The 10,078-nt window shown below is 39.6% G+C and overlaps 1 protein-coding gene across 1 annotated transcript in view; it reads right to left on the bottom strand.

The window, feature by feature from the left end:
- TNFRSF19 (TNF receptor superfamily member 19) overlaps window positions 1-8,432 on the bottom strand; it is an 82,132-nt gene extending 73,700 nt beyond the window's left edge. Inside the window, exon 1 of the mRNA XM_023531604.1 lies at window positions 7,923-8,432. The gene's annotated coding sequence lies outside the window, so the exon portion shown is untranslated. The remainder of the gene's footprint in view (window positions 1-7,922) is intronic.
- Window positions 8,433-10,078: the final 1,646 nt, after the last annotated feature.

Consider the following 10,078-nt stretch of genomic DNA (forward strand, 5'->3'; position numbering starts at 1 on the left):
TCTGCGGCGCCCCCTCGCAGCCTCCGCCCGCCCAGCCAGGGCTCCCGGCCTCGATCGCTGGCGCTGGCCGCCCCCCGCCCCCCGCGGCTGCGGGAGCCAGTGAATGCGTCCCCCAGGCAGACCTGGGGCTGGGAGAGGGACACCGACACCACCGAGAGCTGGGTCGTGTTGGGGGAATTGCCCCAGTGAAGGGAGGGAGCCTTCGTTTCTACTCGGCACGTATCTTCTCAGGACCTTTGTGCCTTTCCCTTGCAGGGTCACAGTCTACCCAGCGCCCGCTTCTGCATGTGAGCAAAAAGCCCTCGCGACAACGGTGTGGCACATTTCCTCGGGGCGATCAACATCATGATGGTCTAGCTCACCAAGAGCCGCCTCATTCATTCATTGCTGGATTTGTCCAGCAGATACTCACCCAAGGCTCGTTCACTGACACAAACCTCTAGAGGTCACGGGTGCTTCCTAGTCAACCGTGGCTACCTCCCCCACGCCCAGACCAGCCCCGTGCCACTCTCAGGGTCACTCAACAAACTCAAAGCCGCTGGCGATGCGGCAGAGCACAGGGCCTGGGCTTCCTGCCTTCGTCAGTACTTTGTGTAAGGCACTGAAACTTCTAAACTTTAGTTGGCAAATTTATGAAGGGGAGCTAACGGTGCCCACTTTGCACTTTTACTGGAAGCAGTGAAAGAGTCAAGTATGTAAAAATGTACTTTTGCAGCAGTAGAGCGCCATAGTAATGTAATTATTGTTTCATCTGTCCAGTGAGTGGATAATAAATGGACAAAATATCTTCAAACCCAAGATACCGCGCATGACTTTGGGTACAAAGAGGCACCCACCATGTCCTTTGTGTTGGTTTTGTTTTCTCCACACGACTGCTGTGTCTCTTCCGATCGAGCCAAATCCTACGTTTTCTATACCCCAAGGACCACAGCAGCCTCTTCATAAATATTTGTTCAGTGAATGGATAAGTTATTAGACTTAACTATTGACAAGCACATCTCCTGATCCCATACTGAGAACACCACAGTGCTTGCTGTACTCGGCACTTGCGAAAAATACATTAAAAATATCATCGACCCAAGTGTCACATCGCGGCGTTGTCTACTTCAAATCTAACACGGAGAGAATGTAAGTCACGATAATGGCTTATTTGTAAACGACCTACAGGTGACATACACTAGCTTATTTGAACCTCAACGTGAGTGTACGTTTCTCTACCTGGCGGCCGTTACCTAGTGCTACTGCAGATTCGGTGTGCTGCCCAACATGCCCGTTATTATATGGAAGTTATCTGTTTGCTGGGTTTCTTTCCTCAACTAGATAGATATCCATCTCCTGAGAGCACTTGTTATTGTCTTAATATCGCAGAGCCAGGCTAGCACATAGGCCACTCGGCCCATCTTTTTTAAGCTGAATTATTACATCTTCCTTGTAAGGTCTCCCACGTTCGCCCCTGCTTCCTCTTTTCCTCTTCGTCACACCACCCCCACCATAGTCCGGGCCCTGCCCACCTTTCACCTGAATATTGCCCCCACTGGCAAATCTTTCTCCCCGCTGTTCTGTCCAGTGGACCTGCTTCCCTCTGCCAGTCATCACTGTCACTGCCCAATGAAAAGATTAACAAGGGGTTCCTTATGGTAAAGAGTGGCTTCTATACTCCTTGAATTCACATTCAGAGATCTCCAGGTTTGGGCTCCGCCCACATTTTCAGACTTATCTTTCTCTCATCTAGACTATACACTTTATATTCTGGCCTAACTGGTCTGTGTGCCTTGCCTCAAAGTGCCCTGAACTTGCCCTTCCCTTTGGTCTCTAAGCGTCTTCTTCATACTCACCTGTTTCCCCTACCTCTCTATTCCTTATATACTTAACCTGGCTCCTATTTCAGGACCAACTCAAAAGCCACAACTGTCGTGAGTCTCTCCAAGGTCTGTGGTCTTCTCCCTACAATGATACACTTGCTTGTGTCAGAGTTATCTGTGATCGAGCTTTCTTCCTCAAGGATTTCAAAGTAGTGCTTATCTCTGATAATATCAAACATTCACATAAATGTTCAATAAATGTTTTCTGAGTGGAATTTAATCTGCTGGCTCAGGAACTAGCTCTTCGACTTTAGCCAAATGTTCTTTTTTCTTGGGCCAGCTTTTGTACTTAGAGACAGTGACACATTATGTTCATTAGTCACTGAATGAAACATTTCATGCGCATGTGATTGATCTTCCCAGTGAGCCTCTTGACTCACTGGAGAGAGAGACCCCATAATCTGGTCTTGGATGCTACTTGGCCAGTCACTAGTTGCATGCCCTTGGAAAAGTTACTTAATCTCCCTAAAATTTTTCAGCTATAAAATGAGCCGTTTCATTGGTGGTTGTTAAATAAGATAAGGCATTGAGATCACTTAGCCCAACGCCTGGTACATGGTAAGTGTTCACTCAATGACAGCCATTAATTATTAGCAGCAATATACCTTTTGTAGGGGCAGACGATAGCTAGCATCGGTATATGAATGATTATAGAAATGATGTTTGACAGCGAGGACAAAGCATTGGACCTCTGTGCTCTAGCTATTAAGTGTACCTTACTGTAAAGAAGAGGCATGTTAAGTCAATAAATATTTTCCACTTTGAGTCTATATATGATTTGGAGACAGTATCTGAAGGAGAACCCAGGCCCACAATTAAGCACCAGAGGTGGTACAAAAAGAATCATATGACCCCTGGGCTCATTCAGAATGAAATCGATACTTGGAATTAGGGCTGCAAGCATTTTTCTCTCCCTTTAAAACACTGACTATTATGAATGGGTTGAAATTTTTACTGTAAAAGCTAAATTGTTATGAGGATCTTGGTAAAAGCGTTGTTTCTAAGATTTCATTAAAGCAGAGGTCCCCAAACTTTTTGGCACCAGGGACCGGTGCTCCCATGAGAATCTGATGCCTGATGATCTGAGGTAGAGCTGAGGCGGTGATGCTAGCGCTGGGGAGCAGCTGCAAACACAGATGAAGCTTCACTCACTCCCCAGATGCTCACCTCCTGCTGTGCAGCCCTGTTCTTGCCTGTCCTTGGCCCAGGGGACCCCTGCATTAAAGGTTGGTTTTCTGAAGTTAATTTTAGTGATATCTAAGCTGATACCAAGTATATTTGTTTAGAACATTTTCCAAAAATAAAGTTGAATTAATGAAGCAACAGACTTCTTGAAAAACAGTTTCAGTGATAACCTAGCTCACTGGAAGAAAAGTTATAGGAAAATTATTTGACTTTTTGGTAATTTCTATTGTGAATCACTATTCCTTGAGAAAATGGAGTAGAATGCAAGCCACATGAAAATTCTGAATTTTGTCCGTTAGTTCACAGTGCCTGGCACATGGTAGTTACTCATTAAAAATTTGTTGAATGAATTAATAAATGAGGGTAGGAATCTCAAAGATTAACAAAGTTTGCCAAATATAGTTAAGAAAATAAGGGGAAAAATAACCAAGACCCAGCTACTTAAGTAATTCCCAATACCCATTGCTGCCAATTATAAGCTATCGATGTAGGGCTGGAGCCAGACAGTGAGTGACATGCTCAAGGTCACACGCCAAGTTAACAATAAAGCTAGAATCAAAATTCAAGCTCCCTTCACCATACCACCAGTGCATAAAGCAATATATATAAAGGCCAAGGAGGTTATTTATTTAGTTTATATAATGTCCAGCTCGTGACATTTGTAGAGCAGCTTGTATAAGTTGTAGCACTTGCACTGGTCTGTGTGAGTTCATGACACCCCTGTTGGCCAGACTCTGTCATGTGTTCAGTGAAAGAAGAAATGGGTATTGACTCTCTTCCTCAACTTCTGGGTATATATGGCAGACTCCTCTGCATATGGCTGAATTAAGGAGCAGGCTCGCTTGGCAGCAGCCCATGACACGAGGCCATAGGGCTGCCAGAGTATTGCAGACATTTAACAAGATAGAGATAGCTGTACTTATCAGAACTCATCTCAGAGGGAGTGTGATTTATGCTGCAGAGTTGGTGTGATAAAGTTGCTCAACGCCTCACTTCACCCTTCTCGCTAAAGAGCAAAGATAAATCACAGTGGATGGTGTTAAAGTACTTTTCAATCTAAAGATGTGAGACTCAGTAACTTCTGAGTGGGTGGATTTGGAGCCAAAGCTGAATGACATGTGACAGGAGAAGAGAAACTAAGCACAGCCATCAAGGACCTTCCTTCTGCCCCCATGTACATAGCCTATTCCTCTAAATTGGGCCGATGATTTTTTAAAGAATCACTCTTTAGAGGGGCGCCGAATTATTTGTTTTTCGGGGTGCTTTGAACTGGTTCTGCCATCACAGGGGACTCTAGCCAAACCAATGGTGGATGCTTAAATTTGGTCCAGTCCTGAAGCAGAGGAAGAACAAATTATGTCCTGAGGTCTTTTATGGCTGAAGATCTTAGGCCAAGTGATGGAAAACTCTATCAAAAATTTCTAATAACTCTCACAAAATATAATCGAAAGAAAGAAAAAAAAAACAAAACAGAGCCCGTTTTTTAGCCAAAATTTTGGCTGTGTTTGCTAATAGAGTTCGGCTATATATAATTCTTAGAACAGAAAGAATTAACTCCCTAACCCTAGAAAAAAAGGACCCAGGTATACTCTAGTGATGTCACTTAATTAGTCCTGTGACTTTGTATACGTTATTTAACCTCTCTGAGACTCATTTTCCTCATCTGAATAATAGCCATGACAAATTTAATTATACATTTAAATGAGATAGTGGCTTTAAAAATACTGTTAGAGGGCCTTGCACACAAGTATTCAATAAATATTAGTGATTAATTAATAATTGGCAAACAAAAAAATATGAGTTAATGTTACGAAGTAATCATCCATAAAGCTTTATATTAGACCTTTATGAGGGTGATAAAATACGAGAGACAGATTGTTAATTGGCTTAGAGAACAGTATATAGGTGTATGTTTTACGGTCAATATATAAATTTATTCACAAGAAATAGATTCATTTTTTCCAAGGAAAGAAAAGAAAGAGTTCATGAAAAGATGCTCAAGGATTCTCAATGTAATCAAATGTAGAACACAACACACATCGTGTACAAACCCATATCGAATTTGCAAACTGAAATCTCAGGAAATCTCACTGGGACTCTCCCCTGAGGAGTAATAACCTTTAATTAACAATGACTTTTCATGGAGCCTCTCTAACATCTTCCAAGAAAATAGCAATTCCTTGGAAACACACGAAGATGTGCTTATATGATTCCAAAATTATATACATATATATACACACACACAGACACACACAAATATATATATAATTCCACATTGAGTTGATATATTACATTTTTGGTGAAAATTATTCTAACTGTGATGGTAAATTGTGTGTAGCAGTGACAGTGTTTAGACTGCTTAGAAATACAGAAGCAGAGAGAACAGTTGCGAAATAACCAGACTAATCCAGTTGACTGACATATCTATCCTGGAAACAAAAAAATGTACTGCAGTAGGAAATGGCTATCTTTGTCATTCAAATGTACTTTGATCTGTGATCAACTACCCAGTGCATTTCATTAGCAGTTGTCGAAAACAGGACTATGCATGGTGAACAGAAAGAACTTCCGACTAGGACTTAGAAAACTAGCCATGTAAACTTAGTTAAGAGAGTCAAATTACTTTTCTCTAGTCTCAGTTTGCTCATCTGTAAAGTGGCTATAAAAATTCCACCCTGCTTATTGCATGAAGATGATCCGATCAATTCCCTCCTTTCACACATGAGAAAACTGAGTAGTGAGTGAAGTGACTCTCTTAAGGTCACATAGCTAATCAGTGACAGAATCATGACTAGAAATAAAAGTCTTTTGAAGAGTTGGACTTTCTGCAGTAACAAAGCTGCCATTGAAGCAATAGATAGGAAAGGGCTTTGAAACGTAAAATATAAGGGTTTCGTTCGGTAGAAGTATTATGGAGTTTATCTACTAAAATCACAGTTGAGATCGTTGAAATGCTTTTTGAGACTGAACCTGTACATTCAGCAATAGCCGTCTTTCTTTTAACATCAAATAGAATCTTTTTCATTTCTCAACGAAGACACGAGAAGTAAACAATTATCTGAATTAATTCAGACACTGAAGTGGATTTTCAAGGACTTGACTTGCCCAAGCTAGTTTTCTACGAAGTCTAAATTAATCAGATAATTGCTAATTCTCTCTTTTGTTTTGTGCTGAGGAGAGCCTGACTTTGTTAAAATGAACCTAGTAACAGAATAAACATTTTAAATCCCAAATCTAAACTAAATGATGGAGTTCCTAAGTACACTATTTCTTTAGGCATCTTCTCCATTCTTTACTTTAAAAGCTTAATTTTCTTTATCTGAATGTGAACATTAATACTACTTTTGTGATCTAAAGAGAACATTTTAAGCAAACAAATGAAAAAAAAAAAAATCAGCCTAAACTGATAATCCAGAATATTGTGAACATGCTTTGTTACACTGTCAGTAAAACAAAAACTTAAATGCCTCTCCCGGCATGACTAATAAACAACAGTTAAGTCTTTTAGATTCAATTCTTACTGACACATTTTAAAAATATAGTCAGCTTAGTAGTTTTAAATAATCTCTACTTAGCCATCAAAGTTTTATAATTAAGCAAACAGTGCTAATTACCCTCCTTCTAATATCAGGAGACAAGTTTAGAAAGTAATTTAATTAATTGGCTCTGAAAAATTAATTACATATGCAATGGGCCTCATTAGACCTTTCCTGTTTCATCAGAATTTCAGACTAAAGAATAACTGGTCTTATCACATAATTTCTTTGAGGTTCGCCTAGCATAAAATATACTTATGATGATGATTAAATATTTTACCCAAATAAACTAATGTGAACATGAAACTCTTACTTTTGCGCTGTAATAAATATTTGCATCTCAATGTAAAGATTTTACTCTGTGTGTGTGTGTTAGATCACTAAACTGACAAAAAACAACACACACACACAAAACAAACAAACAAAAAAACACCCCATAATAATTAACTTTCAAATTCGGCCCAGCAATGTATTCTGGCTTTGCCATGTTGAGCATAAACTAAAGTGAAATGTGACTAAAAACTTTATCACATAATAACTGTTGATTACTCAGATAGTTTTCATAAACTGTTGGCAAATTGTAACTTACAACAGCTGTCACTATAAATTTAAAGTAAATGTTAATTTAGGAATATTAACCTTGTAAATGTTTGTGTAAATCAGGCTTGTGCTATTTTCAAAGGTCACAGAATAGCACTAGAGGATTTTTAAAGCAAACTTAAGGCAACTTTACCCTCACTGTTTTAAAATTCTTCAGTTTTACACATAAAAGGCTTTAATCATACTTGAATGCCTTTTCAGTGATTCCCTCGAGGATACAGACCGCATAAAGAAATGCATTTGATAGGTTTATGTCTTGGAGGTGAGAGAATAAATAAACTAAAGAAACAGTATTGCCACAGATGGACTATACTCTTTTATATAAGAAAACAAGGAAAGCATTGGCATCCAGTCCCACCGCCTGTTTACTAAACGAAGCAACCTGAAAATACTTAAGAGCAATTATAGCTTACAGACCACAGGCGCTGCAGCATCGTCCTGGGCTAAAGTTAGCACTCTTCCTTTTTGTCCTGTTTGAACAACTTATTTCCAAGTAAGATTTGCATGACACATTGCAAAGCCTTTTGTACAAACTCCTAACATGGCATCCAGTATCATATTTACTCTGATACAGACATGTAGCCCAATGTAGTAGTCAAGTATAGAAACGCTTGTTTCTAATGGATTAGAACCACTTTTTTTTTTCCCCCTGAGGACACACAGGCAAAAGCGAAGCGAAAGCCACAACAAAATATAAAATGCTGTACCTGCAACGTGCTGAACTCTTTCCAGTACTCACCCTTTCGGCAACTTAGTTTCTCCTTGGCAGCTCTGCTGTGCCAAATGCTTGTACCTTCCCAAAATTGTATGTCAGCACAAGCCCAGACGAAACTTCAAATCCAGGAAAATGAAATTAAGCATGCAGATCAAAGGCAGAGGAGCAGGGAGATGAAATGCCAGTAATCTGATCGGTGATCGGTCGCAGAGGATCAAAGGCAGGGCTAGGTTTATATATAAGCATGGATATCAAGAAAGTTCGCTTTCAGCAGGTAGCCATCCTCCCGCCTCCTCGTCCACAAATTCTTTTGTTTAACACGGATCGCGTTGTTTTCCTTTCTTTCTTTCTTTGTTTTTTCTTTTTTCTTTTTTTTCAAGGAGGCAATACCGGTGGTTCTCCCAAGCTTGGGCTGAGTGGCTGGATCCGTAGCCTTTTCGGTTCCCAAGCTGTGTTGTGGAGTGTGTGTGCTGGAAGCTGCCTAGTGCCAGCGGGTTCTGCTTTATCCCTTTCATCTCGCTCAACTGCAGATCCCATGACATCATTCAGCGCCGTGGGACTGGTAGGAGAGCTATAATTCAGCCTGTGGGGGAGTACAGCTCAAGTGAAGCCAGACTTTGCCTGATTTCTAATCACATTAGACTATAGTGCCTCAGGCAGGACAATTTCTGTTATCTGTTCCTCAGCTGGAAAGGTCTGCAATTGTTGCGTGATGATTGGAGCGTGATAGGATCCCTGATCCATCCAGTTTCCAAATGACAGCGTTTAATGGACTCCTCGTTGATGAAAATCAGCAAGTTTTCACAAAGACTGTCAAAGAATCAGAATAGTTATATATCACTGTAAGACCACTGCCAGTTGGAGAGGATGACACTTCAAAAATGTGTTTTTGTTTTAGATGTGACAGGTCTTTAAGGATTTTAAATAAGCTGTCTTTTCCTTGAAGCTTGCATTATTAAAATTGACTGCCAATGAAACAGTGGGTGTTTTAATTAAAGTAATGAATGGGCAGATAACCAACAGTTAATCAGTGACTGATATCTGCCACCCTCTCACTTAAGCACTAGAGTAGAGACTTAATCTTAGCCTTGGTCTTAGTTTGGGATTCTGAAAATTAGATTTTAAAACAACGGGTAGTTCTTAGATAAGTGTAATTCATTAACACCTGTTGAGCAGTTTACAATTCACAAAAGAGGAGAATTATGAGGAGGAAAAAAGCACTTGCACCGTGCTTAACCCAAGGCTGTTCTTTGCTTTTTACTGCTGTGTCTTCTAAATCCAGAGTCGGAACTCCTAACTCACTAAAAATCACCACATTAATCTTATTTTCCGTAATTTAAAATTAACCCGATGACACATTATTTAGAATTTTCTTACTACTGTTCCTTAACAATGACAGTCGATAAAATAAGATGATTTTATTTTTAGTATTTATCAAAATAGAAGATAATAAGAAATTTTATCTTCATTATGATACAGGATACAGTGCATTTCTGAATTCCAGACTACTCTTTTATGAAATGGAGGAAAATGTCTATTTTGTATTGGAAACTTGCCAACTTTTAGAAGGTCAGTTAAAAATATCTTTGCAAAACTTAGAAAACAGTCAAAGTTAATCTTTATGCAACTTCCTTCTGTAATTGGTTTCATCTAATTATTCCTGATGTGATATTTGAAAATGTAGTTTACGATGTCTTTATTTCCAGATTTCTATGATTCTTGAACAAATGTTAATAGCAAGTTATACGGTTTGAACAGTTAATGAGTTCAGCATAACATTTCAATTGTCATGTTTATTTTTCGACATTGCTTTAATAATTTTTCTACCTCAGACACCATTTCTCAAAGATGCTCAGAGCTCAGGTGTGATTCTCCATGACTTCTTCGAAGTGGAGTAGGAAACCCCTGTGATACCTGGCCTGTACATAATGTTTCCTGGGCTCCTCTGAATACGAAGAAAATATCAAAAAGGACAAAATATTTCCAAGTGGGCGTTTGTGTCTTTCTTATCTGAGGTAGTCTAACTCTGCAACGAACATGAAATCCGTATTCCATCAAACTGCATTCAGCAATAACGGTTCCCAGTACACGACGTATTAAAGCATAACAACTAGATGCTCTTTGCTTAGGTTCTTTGGATCAGCAAGTAAATCCTAATGTTATATCTGTTATCTCCAGTG

This window comes from Pteropus vampyrus, unplaced genomic scaffold (assembly GCF_000151845.1).
Source record: "Pteropus vampyrus isolate Shadow unplaced genomic scaffold, Pvam_2.0 Scaffold71, whole genome shotgun sequence".
NCBI lineage: Eukaryota > Metazoa > Chordata > Mammalia > Chiroptera > Pteropodidae > Pteropus > Pteropus vampyrus.